Source organism: Triturus cristatus, chromosome 7 (assembly GCF_964204655.1).
Source record: "Triturus cristatus chromosome 7, aTriCri1.1, whole genome shotgun sequence".
Lineage (NCBI taxonomy): Eukaryota > Metazoa > Chordata > Amphibia > Caudata > Salamandridae > Triturus > Triturus cristatus.
In genome coordinates this window covers 398852329-398878957 of record NC_140590.1, presented here as the reverse complement: position 1 = coordinate 398878957, position 26629 = coordinate 398852329, and the positions used below count along the sequence as shown (strand labels likewise).

The 26629-nt window shown below is 48.3% G+C and overlaps 1 protein-coding gene across 3 annotated transcripts in view; it reads right to left on the bottom strand.

The window, feature by feature from the left end:
• LOC146809783 (uncharacterized) overlaps positions 1–26629 on the bottom strand; it is a 728115-nt gene that overhangs the window by 277469 nt on the left and 424017 nt on the right. The window lies entirely within an intron of this gene.

The window sequence follows — 26629 nt, the reverse complement described above, 5'->3', positions numbered from 1 at the left end:
CGTTCTGGGCCATGGCTAGCTCTGATACACACCTTCCTTCCTCTTCCCAAGTCCTACTCCAATCGGGAGAGTGGCCCCAGGCCTTCCTGTTGACGGCCAGCCATAGGTGGGATTTACCACAGTCACATAGGTCCAGGGGGTCCCTCGCACTTACTGTATGTCACCTGGAGGCTGACAATTTTCTCTTGTGGGCCTCTGTTCCTCTCGACCAGCTCCGCTCCCATCAGGGTCACCAGAGTGGGCCAGGCACACCGCTCCAGTCTGAGCCTAACTTCCCAGTCCGTGGCCGCTCAATGGGCGTGGCCACTCTCCGCGCCCCCTGCTTAGGTCGTCTCAGCCCCTGGGTCCCTCCAAGCTTAAGGACGGCCTCCAGGGACGAGGCGCCACCTTGCCCAGACTCTGTGCTTCTCGGCCGCCTCCTCACATCCCAAGGACCGAAACAGGCCCTTTGCATCCCTCCAGCCCAGCCTTCACTGCTGCCTCCCCCACTGCGGTCCGAGGATCGGCTGCTCATCGCGTCTCCTCCAGATCGAGTCACCGGGTCGCTTCCTCCACCTGCCGTCTCTGTCAGCACCCAGCAGGCAGGGGCCAGCGCTACGCCTCTCCTGGCATCTCCCGTGGCCCGTCACAGGAGAGAATCAATCTCTCACCCTCCACGCGGGCCGCTTGTGCCATACTGCAATTCACAGGGCCTACCCCCGCAGGGCACCACCGTTGTCTTTTTGTTGGGGAGGAAAATGCCTCCCCAAGTCAGCACTTAACTGTCTCTCGACCGCTCCGGGTACTCCGCTCTATGTCCCCGCCATCGCTAGACAGGCTGGTGGGGATGCCGGGCAGCACCGAGGATGGAGAGACCGCGTTCCACGTACTACTCGCCCGCCATCTTGGCCACACCCCCCCCTCCACAGTCTTTTAAAGAATTTGGCCAGCAATCTGTTAGGGCCTGGGCTCTTCCCACTGCGCATGGATTACAATGCCTCCGAGAGCTTGTGGAAGGTAAGTTCACCCTCCAGCTCTTCAACTGTCATTTGCTCTTGGCTGGGGAGATTTAGAGAGGGTAGTTAGCACTATATATCCACCTCTGTTCTCTGTGGTCTGGGGTTTTACAAAGTGTTTTAATAGCGGGCAAATGCCTGTGCAATGTCAGGACCCTGAGCTAAATTTTCCCTTGTGTCAGCAGGTACTTACCCTACCCATCTTGCCTCCTCCTCGGTTCGACTCAGCCATTCTAGCAGGTGCCTGGCCTTGTCCCCCACATCATATAGTTTCCACTGTGTTGCAAGGTAGTTTTGTTGGGCAATCCCCTCTGCTCTATCTCTCAAGTGGCGCAAAGTCTCCTATCCTTGCTGTTGGATCAGTTCGTGCCCCAGGTCCAGAACCTGGCGTTCCAAGGCCTGAAGTTGCGTAGCTATGGTTTGTTTTTCCTTTTCTAACGAGCTATCAGAGACTATAGTCTATCACGCATGACTGCCTTGTATGCTCACCCACACCACCCTTGGGGAGACCACCGTTTGTTTGTTATCTTCAATATAGACCGTAGAGTCTGCCCTCACCTGCATCACAGTATCAGAGTCCTGCAGTGCCCAGACATTGAGGCGCCATTAGAGTTACCTTGCCTCCTTCCTTCCCCCAAGACCAAAGTTAGCGAGTAGTGGAGAGTGAGCAAGAGATTCTATTTGCCTTATACTCTGCTTCCTCTATTGTCAGTGCTTACTCAGTAGGCGAAAAGAAATAAGCTGCGAAAATTATCTTTGGGAGCCTGAGTAAAAAAATAGTATGCCACTTCCGTCAGGTGTTTCAGTCTACAAATGTCCACCAGTCACAATGCTGTGGTACATTGTGGTAGCCAAGTAGGGTGGTCAATCCACTCCCCTCTCAGTCCCAGGACATTGTTTCAGTCTCTCCACAGCAGGGAGACTGAATCCCCAGCTTCCAGCAGTATTGGACCCACTTTTTACAGTGCCTCCTTTTGTAGGCAGGGAGAGACAAAGACATTAATTAGCACGAAAGCCTGGGTTCCCCGAGACGCCAGTATCCTGATCACCATGCTTTCTGGGTCCAGCCATTTCCTTGTGACCCTGAAAGGAGGTTCATTTTCAATAGTATCATCACTCCCTGGAACCCTTTGGAAAACCCGGCATGGCCCAACGATTCATACTGCCTAGAAATGTACAGTCTGGGGGCAGAGCTTAGCTCGCGAGGAGAATGGCTGCCTGAGCCTAGAGCTCCGCTGCGCAGCGACAATATCCGATAATAATCCTGCCCTTCTACCGCCGGGAACCTGAAATAAACGCTGGGGCCTGAGAGAGGATGACAGTACGTGTCCCGATTCCAAAAAACGGGACTCCGGAGGACGCCGGGACTGCGACTTGCCGGACAGCGGAGCGGTGGGCGGAAGCAGGTCGCTGATCCCCGGGCTTGGGTGAAAGAAGCTGCCGGGCGACGTGACTGTGCGTGCAGCGGAGCGGGGTGCGGAGTCCCGGCCCCCCGCATCGCCCTCGCCGTAACGAGCGGAGGGTTGTGCAGCAGCAGAGACGCGGCGGAGGCATTGAGGAGGCTGCGGTGACGCTACCGTAAGTAGCGTATGAGGAGCGATTTGGCGGCGAGCTGGGCAGCTGAAGTTCCGAGTGAAGGCCCACCACTGTGGTGCTCTGATTGAGAGGCGCTGCGGATTTCGACGCGGTGGCGGAATGAATGATGGTGTCCGCCGCCAGAGGTGATTGGGGACCTCGTAGTGGAGCCAACGAACCGACCAGTTGAAGACCCTCCCCCCCTCCCCCCGCACGACGCGGATGGTTGGTGGAGACTAGGCGAGCCCGAGCGACGCCATTCGAAACACGGGGGGACGCCTTGAAGCTGGCGGGGGATGCGCTGCGGTTGGCGCGGGGGGGGGGCCCTGGGGGCGGTGACCCTGCGGATGTCATCTTAGTTCTTGCCAGGGTGCAGTCGACTGTTGGCCAGCGGAGGAGAGATCGGAGTGGCTATGCGGACTGCCATTGGTGCACGGCTGGGTCACAACTGAGAGGCTCTGGCCAGTAAGTGGTGGAAGCCTGCCAACGGCTGCAATTTTGTGGCGACGCATACTTCCTAGGATATAACGCGGCAGCTGCGAGTAGGAGTGCCGTGGTGTGGCGAGGCGCAAGATGGGCAAAACTGACAAGACACAGCCGAAACTAACTTTTGACCAGAAGCGCCCCAAGACCCAGACTGCTATAGAGGGGGCGACCAGCAACGCGCCGGAGGAAGAACAGGATATAAGGAGCCTGTTGCTATCCATGGAAAAGGGGCTGCAGTCTGGCATAAACTCCTTGGGGTCCAAGATAGATGCCCTTTCTAACCGCATGGATCGCATGGCGGAGCGTTTAGACAAACACGCGGAGCGACTGGACCAAACGGAGCAGCGGCTGGTCGACGTGGAGGAGGTGCAGACTGCGTCGGAAGCGGATCGCGTTAAGATGGGGCGACTCATGCAGGTTCCAAGACCCCGGTCGGATGAAGTGCTACGTGGAGAAGTTGCTGGTCGAGCTGTTGGGTCAGGGGATATTCTCCAACATGTTTGTGGTGGAACGAGCGCACAGGTCTTTGAGGCCTAGACCTCCACCGGGCGCACCACCGTGCCCGATTATAGCGAAACTGCTGAACTATCACGACAGGGATGCAGCCCTGCGCGCGGCCAGGGAAAAGAAGACGCTGTCCTACGAGGGGTCGACCATTGCACTCTATCCGGATTTCACGGCACGTGTCCAGGAATCTAGGCGGCAGTTCATCCCGGCCAAAAAGCAAATGCGGGATATTGGACTGGACTATGCGATGCTTTACCCTGCCAAGCTGAGAGTTAATCGGCAGGGGAAGACCCATATTTTCCTTGATCCCAGGACACTGCAAAAGGCGCTAAATGAATGGAGCAAGGAGAGGCGAAAAAGTCCAGATAAGCAGCCGCAGGGAGACGAGGCGGAGAGCACGCTTGATCACCAGGACTAATGTTGGTCACGGAAAGCATTCTGAGGTTGGGTTTCGGGGAGGCTGGGCTCCATTGAAGGGGTGATGACAGTAGGAAATTATGTGATTCTTTGGGATGCGCAGTGAGGTGTGCGTTGGGCTCCGTGATAGTTGTGACATGGAACGTCAGAGGCCTTAACGATCACCGGAAGCTGCGCAAGGTGCTGCACTACCTTAATAGGCATAGTATAGATGTGGCCTTCCTGCAGGAGACGCATCTCCCTAACCAGAGTCCCATGCTGCGCGCGAAGGGGGTCCTGGGGAACGCATTGGCGGCTGGCTTCACAACACATGCTAGGGGTGTAATGATTTGGACAAACCCTAAATCGGCTTATAAGCTGCAGTTGGTGTCGGCGGATGGGGGGGGGCAGGTTTGTAATAACGCGCTGTCAGGGCAGAGGCCTCGATCTATTGCTAGTTAATGTCTATGGACCAAACTATGACTGTCCGGAATTTAATGAATCCCTAGTCAACGTCATAAGGGGCGGTGGGGTACCTCATATCTTGTGGGGCGGAAACTTTAACATGGTCCGGCAGCCGGGTCTGGATAGATCGGGGGGCCGGAGCAGAGGCCTGGCAGCTGCAGTCAAGGTCGTTGATAGAGCTCTGATGAGTTTGGCATTGGCAGATGTCTGGAGAACGCTTAACCCGGCTGAGGGGGGCTATACGCACTATTCGGCATATCATGACCTACACACGCGGATTGACTACTGGCTGGTATCAGTGTCTCTTTTGCCGCAGATACATGCCTGCCAGGTACTGCCGTGTACTCTATCCGACCACTCCCCCATACTGCTGACCATCTCTCTACCGAAGAAGACTATTCCGCCCTTTACGTGGCGGTTCCCCCCGTACTCGCTGCTTGACCCCCGCTTTAGGGAGGAAATAGCGGAGGCGATAACAGAATATTTTGACATCAACACTGGTACAGTGGATAGTTTCCAAACGGTCTGGGAAGCCTTCAAGGTTTGCATCAGAGGGGTGGCCATGGCAAAGCACACTGGGGTGGTTCGTGATATCCGGCGATGGCTGACGACCCTAGAGAGTAGACTGGGGGACTTGGAGGTTATCAAAAAGAAGGGGGAAAGAGAGGTTTTTAACGGTTAGGTTCACCCTCCCATTGTATGTATAATTAAATAAATAATCTGAGTCGTCAGATTATGAGAACCTAACCAAAGGGTGTGAGGAAAGCACTTGTTTCCTGAAAAACCCAGGCAAAAGAAAGAAAGGGCAATTCCTTTCTTTAGTCCCCTCACTCACCAGGGTTTCCCCACGGTGACATGCTTCATCATTGGGGTCCTCTCAGTCCTCTACGGGCTGAGGCGTGCTGCGACTTGCGGATTTACGTAGGAGCACTGAACAAGACTATGTGTTGTGCAAGTGTTGTGGTGTGGAGTGGTTTAAAGTGAGTTAAAATAATTAACTAGTGGGCCAATCTAATTTTATTGTTGCTCCTAGCTAATTAATTAAAAAAGTGGGTAATGTGCTAGAGATAACTACTATAATGGGTAAGTGTACCTAGCATCCGTTGTCGACTAGTTTCAAGCTTCCCAAGCTCTTCATCAGGACTACACTGGGACCAGCCCAGTGTGAATACCACTCCTAGAAGACCTAAATTGGTGCATGAAATAAGTGAAAAAAAACGAAAAACGCTGTGCAAATTTAGCATGCGTTACTCAAAATACATACGTAATGTACGTCTCATGGAATTATTTTAAAAGGCAAAACTGTGCCTCATGGTCGACTGAGGGGGGGTTGGACACTCGTACACTTGTACTCGTCAGGCCACCCGCCGGAAACACCTACTAGTGCACTGCCTCGCCGACCGCATACTATGCGGTCGGCGAGGCAGTGCACTAGTAGGTGTTTCCGGCGGGTGGCCTGACGAGTACAAGTGTACGAGTGTCCAACCCCCCCTCAGTCGACCATGAGGCACAGTTTTGCCTTTTAAAATAATTCCATGAGACGTACATTACGTATGTATTTTGAGTAACGCATGCTAAATTTGCACAGCGTTTTTCGTTTTTTTTCACTTATTTCATGCACCAATTTAGGTCTTCTAGGAGTGGTATTCACACTGGGCTGGTCCCAGTGTAGTCCTGATGAAGAGCTTGGGAAGCTTGAAACTAGTCGACAACGGATGCTAGGTACACTTACCCATTATAGTAGTTATCTCTAGCACATTACCCACTTTTTTAATTAATTAGCTAGGAGCAACAATAAAATTAGATTGGCCCACTAGTTAATTATTTTAACTCACTTTAAACCACTCCACACCACAACACTTGCACAACACATAGTCTTGTTCAGTGCTCCTACGTAAATCCGCAAGTCGCAGCACGCCTCAGCCCGTAGAGGACTGAGAGGACCCCAATGATGAAGCATGTCACCGTGGGGAAACCCTGGTGAGTGAGGGGACTAAAGAAAGGAATTGCCCTTTCTTTCTTTTGCCTGGGTTTTTCAGGAAACAAGTGCTTTCCTCACACCCTTTGGTTAGGACTTGGAGGTTAGGCAGCAAAGAGAGGTGAGGGGTGATGCTGCAGAGGAGTTGAAGGCAGCTTTGGCAGATTATCATGAGGCGGCAGATGCGGAGGTGAAGCATTTGGGGAAGTATGCTTCTGCCAGGGTGTTTGGAGAGGGGGAGAGACCCAGTTCTGTTCTTGCTAACATGTTGAAGGTTCGTAGAAGTAAGGCCAACGTCACTAAGATTAGATCGGAAAGAGGGGAATTGCTCACTGACGAAATGGAAATAGTTGAGCGCTTTAAGACGTACTACGCGGCGCTCTATGCCTCGAGACAGACGGACATGGACGATAGTATACGAGACTACTTGGATCATATAAAGCTGCCCTTCCTGACCGACTCGCACAGGGCATTCCTGGCCCTTCCAATAGACAAGGACGAGATACTAGAAGCTCTAGCGGGCATGAAGGCGAACGGCGCGCCGGGAGCGGATGGCCTCACGGTCACGTTCTACAAAACCTTTATAGACTTGCTGCTACCGCATATTTCGACTCTGTTCGATGACATCTGTGTCAAGGGCCAGATGCCGCGCTCTATGTGTGAGGCTATCCTTGTGGCTATCCCCAAACCGGGGAAGCCTCCAGAAGAGTGCAGCTCATACCGGCCGCTCTCCCTGCTTAATGTAGATGCCAAGCTGTTTGCAAAGGTATTGGCCACACGTCTGGCGCTGCTCACCCCGGAGCTGGTAGCCCCGGAGCAGGTGGGGTTTGTACCGGGTAGGAACCTTACTTACAATCTGCGCACAGTGTTTGGCACTATTCAACATGTTCGGCCGGATTCTAAGGCGCTCGCGGTCTTCCTAGACATGGAGAAGGCATTCGACTCTGTTGAGTGGGCCTTCATGAGCCAGGTATTGACCAGAATGGGACTGGGGCCGGTCTTTTTGCAGATGATTGGGGCGCTCTACAGGAGCCCTACCGCAAGAATACGACTTGGCAACAGGATCTCCGAAGCGATCCCGATTACTAGAGGGACGCGACAGGGGTGTCCATTGTCGCCCATCTTATACGCTATAGTTGCGGATCCACTGGTATGCGCATTACGTGAGTATCACACGTTGCGGGGGGTGAGCTTCCCTACCTATAAGATTGTGGTCTCGACGTACGCAGACGATACACTGCTGTATGTTCGCGATCCGGAGAATAATTTGTCATCGGTGCTGCGTGAGGTGGTGCACTATGGAGCGCTGTCTGGTTTACGTTTTAATTGGTCCAAGTCTCTAGCTTTCCCATTGACTCCGTCTACCACAATCTTTGAAATGGATTATCCGCTCCAGTGGTCTGACGGCCCAGTCAGATACCTGGGTATACAGTTGCATGTAGACTCTGAAATAGTACTGCGGGAAAGTTATGGTAGGGCAATTGATAAGCTGGAAGATGATGTGGAGAATTGGATCGGGCTGCCCTTGTCGTTGGTAGGCAGGATATCAATCATGAAGATGGTGATATTATCCCGATTCCTATTTCTGTTTGCTAATATCCCTATTGTGCTGCCACGATCCTTCTTCGCTAGGCTTAATAAGTCCTTGTTGCGGTTGGCGTGGGCGTGCAAACAGGCGCGGGCTAGCTGGCGCGTGCTGACATTGCCTTATTGTATGAGCGGGCTGGGAGTGCCAGACATGGAGCTGTACTATAGGGTGGCGCAGGGAGCACAGGCGCATAGCTGGATACACGGGGAGGAGTCGGTCCCATAACTAAAGCTGGAGAGACTGTTTGCTGACCCGCTACCCCTCCCAGCGATAATATGTGAGCCGATGGACCGCAGGGTGGGCTTCCTGGACTCCCTCAACTCCACTAGACATGCTTGGCATTGTATACTGCAACAAACGGCAGGGGCTTTACTATATTCACCATCAATGCCCCTGGAATGGGTGGGTTGGCTTCCTCCTTGCAGGGAAACAGGAGTGACGTGAGCCCTTCAGGAGCTTGGAGTCAAAACGACGGGAGAGTTGTTTGTAGATGGCACGGCTAAGACTTGGGACGATGTGGCTGCGGCGGTGGAGGCCCCTTCTCAGCTACAACGCTTCCAGTTCCGTAGAGTGAGGGGGGCATTGAGACAGCAATTGGGAGATGACATGGCTGAACCCCCTGAGGTCCCGGAGCTAACTTACCTCATTAAGCACAAAAGCCTTCGTAAGTTGATATCTCATCTATACAACATTGCGTTGTCCCAGAGGGCCCAGCAATACACCAAGGCTAGATTGGCGTGGCAAAGGGACTTAGACACTGTCATAGATGACGCCATGTGGTCGTACTGCTGCGTTGGCACTCGTAGGATCTCGCTACATGGCAAGCATAAATTGGTACACTTCAAATACATAAATAGAACATATTACACGCCGGAGAGGATGCATCGGTATAGCCTGAGAGAGGAGGCGTCATGCGATAGATGTAGCCATTCAGTAGCAGACTTCTACCACTTAGCATGGGATTGCCAGGGCATCTACAAATTTTGGGAAGCTATTTTTCAGGAGATAGGTAGAATAGCCACGTTGGAGCTCACCCCTGACCCTGCTGTTGCACTTTTGGGCTACTCTAAGGGACTGCCTAAGGCGGCGCAGAGGCTTGTGGACATGGGATTGCTAGTAGCAAAGCGCAGGGTGGCGATGTGTTGGATGCGGGGGCCCCTCCCAACAGTTAATCAGTGGGAGCGAGATGTACTTTATTGTTGCACGCAATCAGATACTTATAGTGAACTACTCTCGCCAAGAAGCAGGCCGAAAATTGTTTGGGGCCTGTACGCGGAATACTTGGGAAGGGACCGCACGGCAGTGGACGCCGAGCTCGGGGCTGAAGGCGAGGGGGATGCAGGGGAAGCTGTAGTCTAGTTAATTTTTGCGATACAAGTCATACACAGGAAATGGCACTGGTGTTGGGGTGCGGTTGTACCGTCTTCACAGAGGGGGCGTAGAGTCTTGAGATCTTAACACGGTCATTGTGGGCATACAGACGAGTGTAAGGTGTTCTGTAGCGGGGTAGCGGCTTTCTGTGGGGAGCCATAACTCTGGATGGTGTATGGAAGTGGGCAGCACGGGTGGGGTACGGTTCGGATGATACTACAGGCTCGGGTTAGGGTGGGGAGGGAGTTGGGTGTTTTGTATAAGGTAAGCTAACTGAGAAAACTGTGGACTTTAGTGGAGAATACCACTACGGCAATGATGTACTGTGCTGAACTATCGGACGCTCATGGCACATTGCAGATTAGACAACTGTACTGTCAGGATGCAGGGAGGCGGGATGAGTGGTGCCGCGATATTTCTCATGAAATTTTTGTCAGCAGGCCTCAGGGTTGTAGGCATGAAGCAATGTACATCACTGTGAGCTTATCATTTAATAAAAATAAATATAAAAAAGAAAGAAATGTACAGTCTGTACCCAAGAGATGAGTCTTCTGGAAGACGAAATCAGGGATGATGCGCTGGATGTATTGTGAGACCACCCTGCTTAATTTTATTGCCTAAGCCATTGACATTCCAAGACAGAAATTTGAGGTGGTCTGTCCTACTTACTCCTGTTGCGATAGTGTATCTGAAACATTCCCCAACAACTCCCCCCATTCACTCCCCATCTCTGGACCGGATAGTGCTACGTCTCCTCATGCGTTTGCTATACAAACCAAATACCCAAATTCACTTTCAATTCCCTCACCCCACATTTCCTAATACATAACACAAACATGCTTTTCCCCAACAGAGCAAAGGTCTGCCACCCACCCAAAATATGTCCGGACCCCGTGCCCACTCCAGTTTGTTCAAGTATGAGGTAATTCTGCATCCCCGATCATAGTCCATGTATGTTCTGGTGTTAATCCCCTGCCGCCTGCACTCTACATGCTTCAACAGTAGGCAGAGCGACTCAATCCATCAAATCCGCCCCTCCGAAGTCATAGAAGTCACTTTCGGCCCAAAGGGATCCAGTGTAGAGTCTGCCTCAGACTTTGAAGCGATGCGGGAGGACCGCTCGTCTTTCCCCCAATCTTGGGTTGCACAAATTCACCATCCCCACCACCTTGACCCTCTCTGATCTTACCTGTGATGATGTTGGGTGGCTACCCATTAGCAAGGCCACCCGTCGTCGCTGATGTCTCCTCCCGACAGCCTGTTGCCAGGTGTTGTCACCATCTACAGCCACCATAACTCTCAGAACTAACCCCCCACAACTATTACATTTCAGTACAGGCTAAGGACCGGGGGAAAAAGAATAATGAACAATCAAGAAATAGGCCCTCCAAGCCCAAGAATAATGTCACACATGATTGAATCTTACTAGAACAGACCCAGATCACACTCTATCCTTTATTTGACATACTTCCAATGTAATTTATTTTTGTTATGTGCACCATACATTCTTCTAAACTCGACACAGAGCGGTCAGTACCTGGCACAGTACCTCTTAAGTTGGAGGCAATGTGTAAGTATTACAATAATAAAGTGAAAAACACCACATAAAAAGAACCCCCCCCCCCTCCCCCCAAGAGCTGCGATTTTAGTCTTTTGCGACAGGTCCAATCCACGCAGAAGCAGAGATGCATCAGTTCTGCCTTGGTTTATCCAGCAGAGGTTATGCGTTGGTTCCGCTGGCAGAGCATCTTCAGCTCACTTACTGGGGTCCCAAACTGGGGTGACACCACTTGGCAGGGTAGACTCACAAATGGCAGAGTCCTGGTGCAGATTAAAAGGTTGTTAGAAGCCTGTTGTGGCCCTGAGGCTTCAGATCAGAAGGCCAGTCAACTAGCACTCGGAGTCACTCTGGGTTCTGGATTCAAGTGATGCAGTCCCAGTTCTTCTCACTCAAGCAAGAGGGCAGCAGTCCAGCAGAGTGCCTTTATTCTTGGGTGGCATTGGGCTGAAAGCCCTTGACATCTGTTTAGGAAGTCGTGATGCCCTACCATTGGAGGAGATTACCCTCTGGATTTTTTCTGGTGCGCGCATGTCAGCCCACTGGAGGTGCTTCTTCTATTTTTTGGTTCCTGATGATGTACAAGCAGTGCTGTCATATCAAAAGGATACCCAACACAAAACTACTTGAAGTTCGAAAGGTATAAATTGATGTGTCACAGTTCTAACTTTGTATGAGAGGGGATCATCAGAAGATTTTTGAGAGGTCGTTTCACTCTTAACATATTATGGCATGCTTCATCATTTGATGACCTTTCTCAATGGGGTGGAAGCAATGCCACTCCAGCGGACTCAACTGAGGGCAGCTAATCTGAACCCTAGGAGTTCTTAGAAATCTGTTGTCAGGACAATGTCTTGGGTCCTGATATTTAGACAAAAAGGGAAATCAAAATTAAAATTCCTAGCGGTATATTCCAACATTAGTTTATTCGAGAGGACCTCTGGTATAGTTAAAATACTCAAATATCGACCACAATGTGTAATTAATTAAAAACTTGACCTTGGGGAACATAATTACCAACATGTTTCGACCCTTCAAGTAGCCTAGAACAGGTCTTGGGTCTTCTTCAGGGTAATACATAGATCAACTGTGGTTTATTAAGGCAGCATGTGAAAAAAAATTGTAAAAGGGAGGCACTCTACCATTCCCTTGTATTCATTCTACCACCCGAGTTAAAATGTAGTACAGGCGTCACCTTCATTGTCACATGTTCATCAGAAGGATGACGCTATGGTAGCACCTAGTCATGCCCCCTCCACTCCTGTATGTTGGGAACATAGGTCTTTTTACCTGAAGTGCTGTGGAGTGACTACATATTGGTTCTTCCCAGTAAAGATCTTTCTAGTTCCCTTACCTGGGGTCTACCGCATTTATTCCGCCTTGGGCACATATGAAAAGATTGCCTGGATAGGTGTTGAATGCACATGTGTCTCTTCTTTACTTTTAAGCTGTTGATATCCATCAGGGCTGAGGGAGGGTTTGGTGCCCAAGGGGGCAAAAGATTCCCAGTGGCACCAGTCCAAATTATTTAATTAGCTTGTGAAATTAAGCAAATATATGTATATACAGGTTAAAGTGGAATTTTAAATGAGGAAGGTAGTAAGATGTTAACTTTAAATTCACTGAAAAAGCACTACTGTTTAAAAACAAAAAAAACAGGGAAATTCACCAGTTATACGTGACTGACATACGTATAACTTGCATGGAATTAATATTTGAACGGAATGTGTGAAAAATTAATTAATTCCTTAACTCTAGTCAAAGAATGACAGAAAACGTGGTGCTCTAAGGTATTTTGAAACAGCAGCCCAGTGGACTCTAATACAGGAGTGTTTGAGACCTGATTCTGCTAAGTGAGTAAGGTAAGGTAAGGTTTCGTGAGGATGCATAGTAAACGGGTAAATGTATATTACAACTTCCCAGATGCAGAATCATTTCCTGTTCAGACAGTAGGCTTTGATGGTTTTTTTTTATTTATTTTTTTTTTATTAGCATTTTCAAAAACATACAATGCCAGACATGTAATTAACAAACCGGCCGCAGTACAACAACATCCGTCTTCCAGTTCTGTAGCGCTGCAATGTTACCTGAAAACACATTGTCGATAGTGCAGCTGTTACACTCAATCAGTCTACTTGATACACTTGTAAATATTGAGTCAAGTATTTCCAATAGTCTCTAGGCTTTGACCCAGTTGGTAATTCTTCCTCATACGTTTGCAGGGTATCCTTACAATACGTTAAATCGTGGATCCAATGCTTAACTTTGGGAGCCTGTCTGCTGCTCCAGCACAATGATATTCTCCTTTTGGCCAGAAGTAATGCAATTACACAAAACTTACGCTTCTGGGCGCGTACCTCAGGTATCAGGCCCAACAGACATGTGCGAACAGTGCATTCGATGTTAATGCCCACCATAGTACCCAACATCTGCGTTACTTTTAACCAATACTCTGCAACTGCACCACAAGACCATGCCAGATGTACGAAATCTGCCATTTCTGCATTACAGCGACAACATCTAGAGTCAGTTCGCAGACCATATCTATTAAGCCGGGCCGGCGTATAGTAAGTCTGGTGAAGGTACTTGTAGAGCAGCATACGCATATTTCCATTAGGCGTTAACAAACCAGTTAGTGAGCAGGTCATAGCCCATTCTTCCATCGTCAATGGATCGTCTAGGCTACTGTTCCATTTCCCCAGTGCTTTATGTGTAGTGTCCTCTATATCTTCTTGCAGTTTAACAAAGTTACGACACCATATGTTTAGCAGTAGGAAAGGTGATCAGCAGCTGTAAAGTGGACAATGTCGGGTAAGATGGATACAACTTCTTCAGGGCACCTTGTAATCTGTGATAAGTAAATCTAAATATTAACGTTTGATTGCTAATGAATGAAAGCTCATCCAGTGTTCTAAAAAACCCATTACTGTATAAATCCCCCATAGTATCAAGGCCCACTTGCCTTCTTGGGTGACAGAAAGCTCCGGATGCCAATGCAGCAGTAGTGCAGGAGCATATAATGGCAGTTTATGTGCCTTTCTACCCATGGTTCGCCACGCCCTATTTGTCGTGCCTATAGTGTTTATATCGCGGTTATGAAGTGGATACGCATCGCCTTCTTCAATTATAACATGTGTGAGGTAAGGGACCTTGTGATTCCAGAAATGCACATATTGTGCTTGCACACATAGATAATAAAGCAAAAAATCCGGGACCTTGAACCCTCCCTGAGAATAAGGCAGCGTGAGAGCTCGTAGTTCAATCCTAGCTTGTTTACCCGCCCATATTAGCTGAAGGACCATGGAGGAAATCCGACGAAACACCTCGGCTGGGGGTTGGATCGGTATGTTATTAAAAAGATACAGTAATTTAGGTAAGATGACCATCTTTACAATGGCTAGGCGATCCGCCAATGATAGTGGTAACTGAATCCAGCGCCTTATTTTCCCTTCCAGCTCATCAATTGTCCTACCATAATTAGTACGGATTACAATTTCTGGGTCACGATGGTACCAAATACCTAGATATTTTACTGGCTTGGATTGCCATTCTAGTGGATTGTCCATGAAGTGCAGGTGAGTAGTGTCCGTTAAGGGTATAATTAAGGATTTAGACCAGTTTATTTTGATGCCTGAATGTTGTTCAAACTTAATATATTCCCTCAGTAAAGGATTCAAATATTTCTCAGGGTCTCGAACATACAGCATCATATCATCTGCATATAACGATATATGTAACGGTCTCTGTGGAAATTGAAGCGCCGAATAGTGATGTCCCTGCCGAATTTTACATGCCAACGGCTCAAGTGCTATCGCAAACAACAATGGGGACATTGGGCAGCCTTGCCTTGTCCCCCTCTCAATAGCTATGGGTTCAGATATGTATTTGTTAACTCGTATACGCGCCGTTGGCGCAGTATACAGTATTTGTATCCATTGGAGAAAAATAGGAGGAAATCCCATTCTCCGCAACACCGTGTGGAGATATGACCATTCAATAGAGTCAAATGCTTTACAGTACTGCAGCCGCTTTAGTCGTAGGAGTCAAATAATACGATAACGCAAAGAGCGTCCTTGTGTTATGAGCCGTTGACCTTGAGGGGATAAAACCTGATTGGTCAGGTAACCTTAAATTGGTCATTAATGGTTGTAATCGAGTGGCAAGAAGTTTGGCTAAAATCTTAGAATCCACATTGATTAGGGACAAAGGCCGGTATGAATCACAATATTCTGGATCTTTGTTTGGCTTTAGTAGAGCAATTAACCCCTCCCCTGCTCATGACGGAGCCATTCCGTCATGAGCCACGGTTGCCGTGTGCTCATGACGGAGTGGTTCCGTCATGCCGCGGCCGTTGGCGGCCGCTCCGCCCACGCGGCGCTAATTCCCCGCCTGTGCGGGCGATTAGCGCCGTGGGCGGAGTCATGACGGAACCACTCCGTCATGAGCACAGCTCAACCGTGGCTCATGACGGAGTGGCTCCGTCATGAGCACAGCGCCACCGCGCTGCCCCCCCACCCCACCCCAGCGCTGCGGCGGAATTCCCGCCGCAGCGAAGGGGTTAATAGAGCTTCTCTCAATGTTGGCGGCAACATCTGTTTTTCATGGGCACTCCCATACATCTCAACCAGATGAGGCGCCAATTGGTCAACAAAAGCTTTATAAAATGTGCACGTGAACCCATCTGGGCCTGGTGCTTTCCCATTGGGCAGGGATTTAACAACTTCTGTTACCTCTTCCACTGTAATGGGCAAGGACAGGTATTCCCGTTGCGTGTCAGACAGCCATCTCGCTATCTGTCGCTTTGCTATATATTTGAGTTCGTCTTCAGCATATGTTTGATATTTGGATAGAACAGCCCTAATGTCCCCCAATATTTTGGTATTTTGTGTACGCTCATATTCACGCTTCAGAGTACGTAGCTTGTCTTCACGCATAACCAGTTGCTGCCGTATATCCCTAAGCATGCCAGCATTAGTACTTATGCAGATTCCTCGAATTGTAGCTTTAAAAGCTTCACACAGCAGTCCAGGATCTTCCGTTGTGGGTTTATTTTGATCAAAGTACTCCTTGACAGCCTGACCTATGACAGTTACATACACTGGATCCAGTAAAGCTTTCACATTGAACCTCCAACTGAAAGGGGGGGGCACATAGAGTGGCAGATATAAGGAAAGTAACACTGGGTTGTGGTCAGACAATGTCCTGGGCAGATGACTCACAGACCGTGACCATAGTACTATGTCATCAGAGACTAACCAATAGTCTATTCGGGACCAACTACTGTGTGCAGCTGATGCATGCATGGCCTCCCTACTCTCCGTGTTTCGGAGTCTCCAAATATCATTAAGACCCTTGTCAATCATAATATCTCTCAATTTACCCAAAGCCCTTTTGTGAGGTTCAACCGTTTTACCCAACCTATCAAGGTCATCACGTAGTGCGATATTAAAATCACCTCCCCAAATCAAAGGGATGTCTGTCAGATCCCTAAGTTTACACCATAAAGTATGATAGAATTCAGGATCATCAACATTCAGGCCATATGTATTAAGGATAGCGAGTCTCTGTCCCCGTAACGTACCTGATATAAGAACAAAGCGCCCCATATCATCCGTGGCAGAAGTATCCATATCAAACTGCAAACCCTTTTTAATCAGGATAATGACCCCTCTGGAATATGAGGAGTATGACGAGTGGTGTATTGCCTCCGCCCATCTGCGCCCAATATGACTATGAGATGTCGGCGCAAAATGTGTTTTCTGCAGAAGGGCAATGTCTATGTGCAGCCTATCCAGATACGCAAGTGTTTGCCTAATTTTTTTAGGGTTATTAAGCCCCCAAACATTCCACGTTAACAAGTTTAAGTGCTTAGAACGCAACTTTACATCCGCCATCCCCAGCTAGTGACACCCATGCCAGCATAATATAATGTGCACAGTCTGCACCACTTCCAGGTTTTAGGAACGGATTAACGGTAGTATGCATCTTAACATAACACTGGATTTCAGCGTTGTTTCTCATGTACTTTGGCCAACAAAACAATTCCCAACCCCAACCCTTCCACCCACCTCAGCATCCCAACCTTGCCAAAGACAGATCCCAGAATACGAAAACAACATAATTTAACTTAGTTTGGGGTGTACCCGCGCAGGGGGTCCACCAAGAACATACAACTCCATCCAACCAAATGGATGTGGTCAGGTATACATTAGTGCTTCGAACTGGTCATTGCCTGCAACATGAAGGTTAGCATATTGGCTGCCGGTCAGCCCCACCTTATCCGCACAGCACACTATCACAAACAGCCCAGCTTTTCCACGTGTATCCCCTTCAGTGCACAGCGGTTCCCAATTTAGTGAGTCTGACAGCTAATAGAACTAGAGTTTCTGCATCAGCGTGCATGCCACAATCTGAATGCCACCCCCCACCATAGTCACCCCCGATGCTCCACTTACAATTGTCATTTTGGCTGTCAAATATAGCTCAGTAGGGGCAGCCAACGAGGCCATGCACGCACAACCTCATCATCCAGTCACACTGCCCAAGGCGGAACCATGCTATAGTGCACCAATGCCCCCATCTGGAAGCAGCAGTATCCCCAGCCGCAGCCTTCCTGCCATCAGTAGGGAATGAGACGCATCATCAGTTCTGAGCTCAGAAATAAAGCAGGCCTGGTTATTTATAATTTCAGTCTCCTCTGCTCATTATAGCCCCCGGCCCGCTCTAGCTACTTGAGTCTGCCTACTCACCCAATATAGCTGTGAGTCAATCTTTACCTCAGCACAGACATCAGCCATATCAGTCCATGATGCCCGTGGTCCAAGTCCGAGCCCACCCCATGACTTCACTCAATCCGAATCCCGGCTCTGCTCCGCTCGTTTTTGTTCTTTGCGTTTAGTGCTGATTTTCTTAATGAAGTCTTGCGTTGCTTTCGGCATCTGGAGAAGCATAACGCGACCTTCATAGGTCACCCGCAGTCGCGCGGGATAGAGCATAGCATATTCTATTCCAAGTTCACGCAACTTCTTTTTTGCCGGGTTGAATTCTTTCCGCGCCAGTTGGACTGACACAGGGAAATCTGGGTAAAACTCCAATGCATTGCCCTGGTGGCTTATCTGCCGGTTTTCTCGGGCCAGTCTCAATATGACATCCTGGTCCCTGTAATTGAGGACCCTGGCAACTATAGGTCTGGGAGGCGTGCCAGGCTTCGGCCGCGGGGCCAGAGATCTGTGCGCGCGTTCAATCAAAAATATCGATGAAAGATGTTCGGCTCCAAAACGCTACGAATCAGCTCCTCCACATAAGTTTCCATCCGCCCAGTATTGGTAGATTCCGGAACTCCCATAATTCTGACGTTATTGCGTCTAGACCTCGCTTCTAAGTGGTCCGCATTATTTTTGATAACTTCCAGTAGCTTTTCCATTTCCGTACATTTTTGGGCCGTGACTTGCGATTCATCCTCCACCGCAGTGATACGAGTCTCAGCCTCCACCAATCGCTCTCCATGCCTATCCAGCTTAGCTGCCATATTGTCGACACGCAACGTGATAGTATCCAATTTCCCGTTTATGTCCTGCAGACTTTGTTGTATGTCCTGCAGAACACCTTCCATTCCAGTAGATCCCGCAGTTGCAGTGTCAGACTCGGTGTCCGAAAACGCTGTTGCGCCTTCTGTTTGCCGTTTTGCCTCAAAGGGGAGTTTTGACTGGTGCTTATCTGGTTTCCCCATTATCACTCACCCAGACACTGCGAGGCCAATACAGAAGGAGTCCGTGAATGACTTGGTACAGAGGAACCAACTTGCAGCCAACAGCCCCAACAGCGATGGGCGTCCTAATGCATGAGCTTTCCCACCATCAGTCAATCACTCCTCCTCCACATATTGCATAACCCCTCCCGGGGCAGAGCAATGCGCCCCAGGAACAGATGTACCTCTCTATGACCGGTTCACCGCGTCTGATCGATGGGTCAGGTGGTCAGCTGAGCTCGGCACACAGCCACTTCGCAGCATTAAAATACACCTTCCAAGCCCATGGTGTAATCAGCATCGGTCGTCACTCCCAGCATCCACAGGTCGCCGTCCTCATAACACATGGGAAAGCGGACTATAGAAACACTAGCCGACCCAATTCATCCTCCACAACATTTCCACACCTGATGTCACCAAGACAAGATGGGGGCCGTCTGCAACTGAGTCAATCGCATCAAGCGCTGCTGGGGGTCGCACTCAGAAGTACAGCCGTCATATAAGCCGCTTCTCCATTCACCACCCCGGGTCGCATGTTATGTTGTACAAACCAGGCAGACGCTGCCCTCTCAGGAGCTGGTAGCATCACTTCGCGCCCGCAGGGAGTATGTATGTCCTCTCATCACAGCTGGGCAATGCGCATGATGATCTAACTTAGGGGCTCCGCATAATCGAGACTACGCCATGCCGATCACCAGTTCGCGCTTACCCCATCGAGGGCCACCGCCGTTAGTGGCAGCTGCCATTTTGCGCCATCACTCGGGACCCAGCAGTCTCCCGTGTTCAATTCAACGTGAATTGCGCGCAGCTATAGCGCGGAGGAGTCCCGGTCCTCACCTCCACAGCGTGCGCAGGACACCTTCTTACTCCGACCAGGAACTCCTCCGCTCGTCGCTCCGTACCCTCTCCAATACTGTGAGTCTTCAGGGCGCCGCCATCTTGTCCCCGGCAGGCCGCGCCGCGCACCCAGCCTTCTGGCACGATTTAACGATAGTGTAGGCTCGTTACCTGCCCCACACTCCAATCGCTGCATGGACAATTTATTCCAACCTCATGTTCAGCCGTTTACAGCCAGTTTCCAGCCCGCATTTCATTCTTGTCACCACATTTTGAGCCTGTCCGGCAGAGCTGTCTTAGATGGCAGCCATTCCGCTATGCGCCCTCTAGCGCCCCCATAGAGATTGTACTTTAGGTCTATAGATGCCAGATAGTTAGGTGCGCAGAAGCTGGATTGCAATGAGGAAATTGCCCCTAGTTCTTGGACAGGAGAGGGAGGTCTGCATTGAATCTGACTGGAGTCTTTACGGACAAGTCCCAAAGCTTCGTGTCCCAAAACTGCCTGGCCCATGCTGCAATGATGGGTATGTTTTTGCATTTTTCTATCGTCATCTTCTAAAGGCACCTTGCGAACCAGAGGAAAGGTGCAATCAAATATTTTTGACCGAGGAAAGAAAGGGCTTCTCCAAACACTTCCAACCCCAAAAAACTACAACCTGTTTGCATACATATAGCATTTTGCATTTTCTGGTGCTGCCCATAAATCAATCGGGGTGTGGCCCACTTTGAGATGCCACTTGTATTTGCCAGCTCCCATTCAGGGCAGTGTTTGTATTTTTCTGTTTAAGGCGCCTGCCATGCAGTTCTGAAAGCCTGATTAATGCTGTATTTATAGAGCAAATCTGTGTTTCAACACCCACTTCCAAAGACGTAGAGAATCCTGCCATATCGGTTATGATTGTGTTCCTTATTGTTTTCTCATGTAGTCAATGGCGCAATGAAACTTGGGGGGGGGGGGGGGCGCTCTGGATTTAATCAGGAGCTCTCAGACCAGAGTACTGTGCTGAGGGGGCCCCTGCAGCTCGGGCATCCTCGCACCGCGGGGGCCCGTGCTACGCCACTGTGCGTAATAGAGTAGTCACGATGTCTGCCCTTATTAAGCTGTGTTGATGAACAATCCGCTGTAAGAATCTAGCCTGACTGCCCTGAGCTCCAGCATGGTTATGTGAAGTTTTTGCTTCTGAGGATATAAAACACCACCCCTAAAGCGCTCTAAGTGATCACCGGCACTCTTAATGAAGCATCTGTTAAATACTGCCAGTCCACTGTGTACTGGTTGTCACCTTGTAAATATCGTTTTCACTTTCCCACCATCTGAAAGCACTTTTGGTTTTTGCTATCATCTGTATCTAATCATTCCATTGTCCTGAAATGTGCTTACACTGCAAATCTAACTGTTACTGTAGAGGTCTCTACAGTGTTTAGACAAAGCAGTGGAATGTTATAGAGGGGTTTATACTGACCCTAACGTGCATGAAGCCATGTTTGCTGATGCTAATAGTTGGAGAGCTATAAACTCTGATGAAGGCTTGACAAATTATTCTAACTCCCAAATCAGATAGAGTGGGATAAAGCGACATCTACACTTCATTCTAGTAATGTACCATAGAAACTGGTCCCAATCTGTAATTTAGTAGCCTGATATGAAGCTGAATTCTATATCCTGAAATATTGCAGGCCTTCATAAGTGGTGGTGCTAATATCTGTTTCCAGAAAACTTTTCCAAACTATGTTAACATTTCAATAGATTTTAATATTTATAATAATCATCCTGCAAAGTCTCGGATCATGCCAGGAGCTGGACTGTGGGAGGGAGCCTGGTGATATCGCTTGGCAAAAGTACCAACTGGAATTGTGTGCAAATTGATTATAATGCAAACACTCAGCTTGCTTTCAAAGATGTCTTTAGCTTGTTCCCCTGATTCCATGCCGCTACTCAATATGCATATCTCCAATGTCTCCCACCTAACACAAATTGCCAGCCTATATCAAATGTGGGAAAGCCTATTTATTACCTTATGGCGGTCGCCAGTTGGTAGTTATAGTTAGGTCTGCTTTTCCATAGACGGAGCGTTTTTTGGTTTGCTACTAACTTTAGTCCCGTTTTATGCATCTTCATGAAACATTCCCAAAAAAAAGTTCATCCACCTCAGCTCCTTCCCGGAATGTTTCGGAGTGACCTGTCAAGCGGGGGCCGGGCAAAAAGGGGGGGTCCCAAAACGTAAAATCTATGTATTTGTCATAGACTTTTTCAGCTACAGCAAAAACGGCTAAACGGAATTGCACCAAATTCATCAGGAAGCTAAATCCTGGTCTGCAGATTGTGCTTCTTGTGATTTGGTGTCAATCGTTTAAGTAGTATTTGAGAAATTAAGGGGGAAAACTAATTGTATATTTTGGCAGTTGGGCTCACGGGGGTCCAGCGAGAGTGCAGTATCACAAATGGAGCCCTGTGATTGGTTGGGGCTCGTTTTTACCATGGCAAGAGGCTCGCACAAGTCTTGCGTGAGTGAAAACTCTGATAGGCTAGCTATTGCAATACTAGAAATTAAATGGCCGCCAATACTGTTTACTGTGAAAAATTGGAAGTGTAGAAAGAAGTAAGGCATGGTGTCCCCCTAGATTTAGAGAGGAGGTGTCTGAAGGAATAAATACTGTGGAGAAAATAAATGTATATTGTTTTAAACTAATTGTTATGATCTTGCAGGACTCTCATGGGATCACGAACAGTAACAAGCATTGAAAATGCAATAGGTCTCGCCTTTGATTAAGTTAAAGCCATTTGCTTTGCTAATGGTATTCTATTCTAGCTTTGCATTATTTAGTATATATTTGTGATATGTGCATATATTTGCATATATTTGATCTCCCCTTGTCCCTTTCGTCTGCCTCATGCTATTGTAATCCTCACTATACGAAATTAACACACATACTATTCTTCTATTCATTCACCTCCCAAATCTGAAACACTGCTCTTTTCCTACTAACGCTATGCTTTAAACTACTACACAGCTTACAAAACAATTCTAACTACATACAAGTACAACATATCACAAATAGCGAGCGTGTTTAGATTTAGCCAAAATAGAAAAGGAGGAGTCAGTCTGTCGGGACACTCATTCATTTGCCACAAGTTCGAAGGAGCCAGGGTAATAAATCAGCCCCAGGATTGCAGACATGGGCGAGGAACAAAGCACACATCTGGTCAGTGGCTCAAATATACCCCCAAAACCACGAGCTGGGTGAGCGGGGAGGGGCTCATAGGGAGGCGGAGACCTTTCATCTTTCTGTTTTCTTTAATATAAACAGCACCTTTCTGCAGGAGTCGGGGTCTGGGGTGTTTACAAATGTGAGCATTCACTATCTATAACACTGAAAAATAATAATACTTTATTTTTTCAGGCTGTAAAACAAGCCTCAGCCACGTGTTATAAATTAGTGAAAGACTTTTTAAAGTTAATATTATCTCACTCATTCCAGGCAAGTGTGAAAATACATCCGCATTAATTTTAAGGAGAGTGGGGCCTTTCATGTGATTACAATTTCTGTCGCCCCTCTGTTCTAGGGAAATCACTGTAGATAGGGCGGCAGGGAGCTGCGCACTGAATAGACATTTTACAAATGGTTAAACGGCACAGTATTAATAAAAGCACACTGGAGGAAGAGGAAAGGGTATAGTGGCGGGGGAGAAAAGCACTCAACGGAGACGATGGAAACACATGCACTCTCATGCAGTGTCTCACAAAAATGAGAGTGCACTAAAGTCCTGAAGTGCTTGTTTTCATTGTTGACCAAGGCTCGGGCCACCGCGCATCATGTTTGACATAAATCTCATCTCCCCGTGGCATCCCCCACCACCTCCCACAAGTCGCTGTTGCTCCGACAGAACAAATACAATTGTATGTTTTAGCGCGCTTTCATTTTTAAAGCATCCGTGACAATGGCTGCACGTTTTGGAACCTAACGCACAGCCCACACGGAAATAATAAGAAAAAAGTGCCGACAGTCATTATCAAACCCACGTGGGCGGGGCCAAAAGTGGACAGGGTGGTAACCAGGGGGGACTAAAAAGCCTCCTGGACAATCATTACACCCTGTTTAGCATAATTGGTGAAAGCAAATGAAGCACACCAATGGAAAATACGGGCGGAGCCGAAAGTGAACTTCTCAAACTGGATTGATTTCAAGAAGCCCTCGCAGAACAAGCAGCGCATGCGCGCTGCAACGCCAGGCGAGACCTAAAAAGAACAGATAAGTTCTCCATACACTCCATTTGTAGGAAGACATATTGGGGTGGTTGTTTTTTAAAGGAAGTGTGTAAGATAATTACTGTAATATTAGATGTTTAATTCTTATTTTTTTTTTTAAGTTATGATCTTACGGATCGTGAACAGTAGAAAGGAGTAGGTGATCCTCGAATATGCTCTGCTATGCACACTTGTTACTGTATGAAGGAATCTTACTGGAGTAATGGTGTTTATCAGACTACTACTTATGCTCATTGCTTTGAGAATAGTTGCGAGAAGAGTAAAGGCTCATCCAAACACCCTACTAGGCACCCCCATCATCTGAGATAGAGGTCCGAAAGGAGAGCCCAGTACCTCCCACACCCTACTATACACACTAGTTATATGAGAAAAAGGTCTGAAAGGAGAGGAACGTCCATCCGCACACCCTCCATTGCACACCCATCATTACAGAGAGAGGTCTCAGCAGAGAGGCCAGTCCTTAAACACACACCCTTCTACGCACACCTGCCATCTAAGGGAGAGGTCTAAAAGGAGAGGGCAATCCCTCCCCACACCTTACTATGCATACCCACCATCTGAAAGAGAGGTCTAAAAGGAGAGGCCACTCCATATCCACACCCTACCATGTACACCCATCATTACAGAGAGAGGTCACAGCAGAGAGGCAAGCCCCTCTACACACCCTACTTCGCACACCCGTCATCTGAGAGAGTAATGACACCTCAAAAAAAGATTGCTGGTGATATGTCTTGATATTAGAGTAACAATAACTGAGCAAATTAAAAATTTCTGTTGAATATTTATCTGTTTAATACACACATTTTATAAAGACGTTCCAGAGAATTCAAACAGCAGTGGGTGGGGCATAAGGCAGGTGGTCCAGGTAAAACTAAATTAACGAATGCTTCATGGCCCAGAGAAAAGATTAAGCTGTCTTGCCATCCTTCTGCCTCCAAACAATTCATCATAAAAATATATCGGATATATGTATTTATATGTAGGACTTTATGGTTACAAAAGAAAACCTACAAACCACTGTTCAGTTACAGCCACAATCCATAACTTGCACAACAGCCATGTGAAGCCTAACAGCAAATGCAATGCTCGTGACCTCAACCTTCAAGGGACAGCCACAATTACCAATGTTATAAATAATCCTAAATGTCAGATTACATGTAACATCGCCATTGATAACTATAGTTTGCACTGCTGCTGTACATTAACATGTGTTAAGGTGTTATGCCCAAAGATAATCATAACTTCACTTTATTCTTGTTTTTCCAATGAATTTCTGTTTTATTTTTTTAAATCATACACTCCATCCACCTTCTGAGAAAGTATATCTATTGCTAAATGCAGTCCGCAGTGGGTGATGGCTACAGGGTCTGGTCTAGGCCGGGCCAAGCTTTGTATCCGAACTGCTGTAGGCAGCCAACCCCCATTGCACACAGGTTTCAGCCATATAATAATAATAATTTCTAATTGCTAAGCGTGAACATATCACCCCCTTAAGGGTTTTAAGGCGCTGGGGGCCATCAGGGAGATTAAGTGAGCTACTCCCCAGAGTCACAGGATGCTGAGCTGGCGCCGGGGATCGAACCGCTAACCCCGTGCTACGGAGTCAACCGCTCTGCCCGCTACACCACACCTCTCCGCTGCAGGCCCCATCCTGAAGTGGGCAGTCAGCACCTGTTGCACACCTGCAAACGGCCCTATTCTGCTACAGTAACAACACTCACTGTACATGGGTTTGGCCGTGCACAGCAAGCAGAAGACGCCACGCATGTGGGTTGTCCCATGCCCAAGCACTGCAGCAAACCTGGCACGGCCTTAGGCAGTGTGTAGTAGGGGTTGGCCTCATGGTCCACACCAGCCATTGGAAGTCAAGACCCCCCCCTGTACATGGGCAAAGGGCAACATTCTGATTCAGGCAGCCTTCCCTTAATAGGCATGGCATTCGGCAGTGCACAGCGGGAGTTGAGAGAAGATCCTGGTCTGCCACCAGACCATGAAACTAACACGGCAGGGAATGAAGGGTGGAGGGCAAGCCCCCCTACGCATGACTGACTGGCCAACCCCGATGCAGATGGACTTTGTCAAGCAGAGGCTTTACTCATTTTATAAATGCTTGAAGACCACAGTTTGTGTTTATGAAACCACACAGACTCATGGGCACTTGTTTAACCTCCCACAGACCTGCATCTGGTTTGCAAATCCTCCAGAACCCAAGGAACCACAAAAGACCATGTCGTTCACAGGCCACAAGGGTTCTCAAGCCCCACGTCCTGTAATGGCTGCCGCAACAGATTTTACTCTGTTACAGCCAGCCAATAAAACACTTAAGATCTTCCAGACCCAAAAGTGATGACACGAAAAAAAAGTTTCCTCATCCAATAGGATTCAGTTTTTTTTTAGTCCATGGATGGTCTGCAAACCTGAGTTCCTACACCAGAAGCGGAATAACGGTCCAGATATCTATAACCCCTTCAAGCTCACCCTTAAACATTTTTAAACGCTAATTTTGCAAAAGTAACTGAACACATTTACTCGCAATCAAGCAGAGGAAATGCCCTCATGTCAAGTTTGATTCAATTCCATTCAGTCATTTTTGAATAGCAGAGAGTCATATGTAAGCAAAAATATGGGTGCTAAAATTCACTTTTTTGATGTCCTCTTTCCCCTGCTCCATCCCAACAGATCTTCATGAAGCTTGCCTTACTGGTCCCACATCAGTTGATTTGTTGGGGGGAAATGTTCTGCGGATTGTTGAAAGGGTGTCAAAGTCCTTACAAACAAAAAAAACGTCTTTCCAATAGAAACATTCAAGGCAGTCAGCACTATTCATAAATCTCATGGGTATGGAGATTGAGATTATG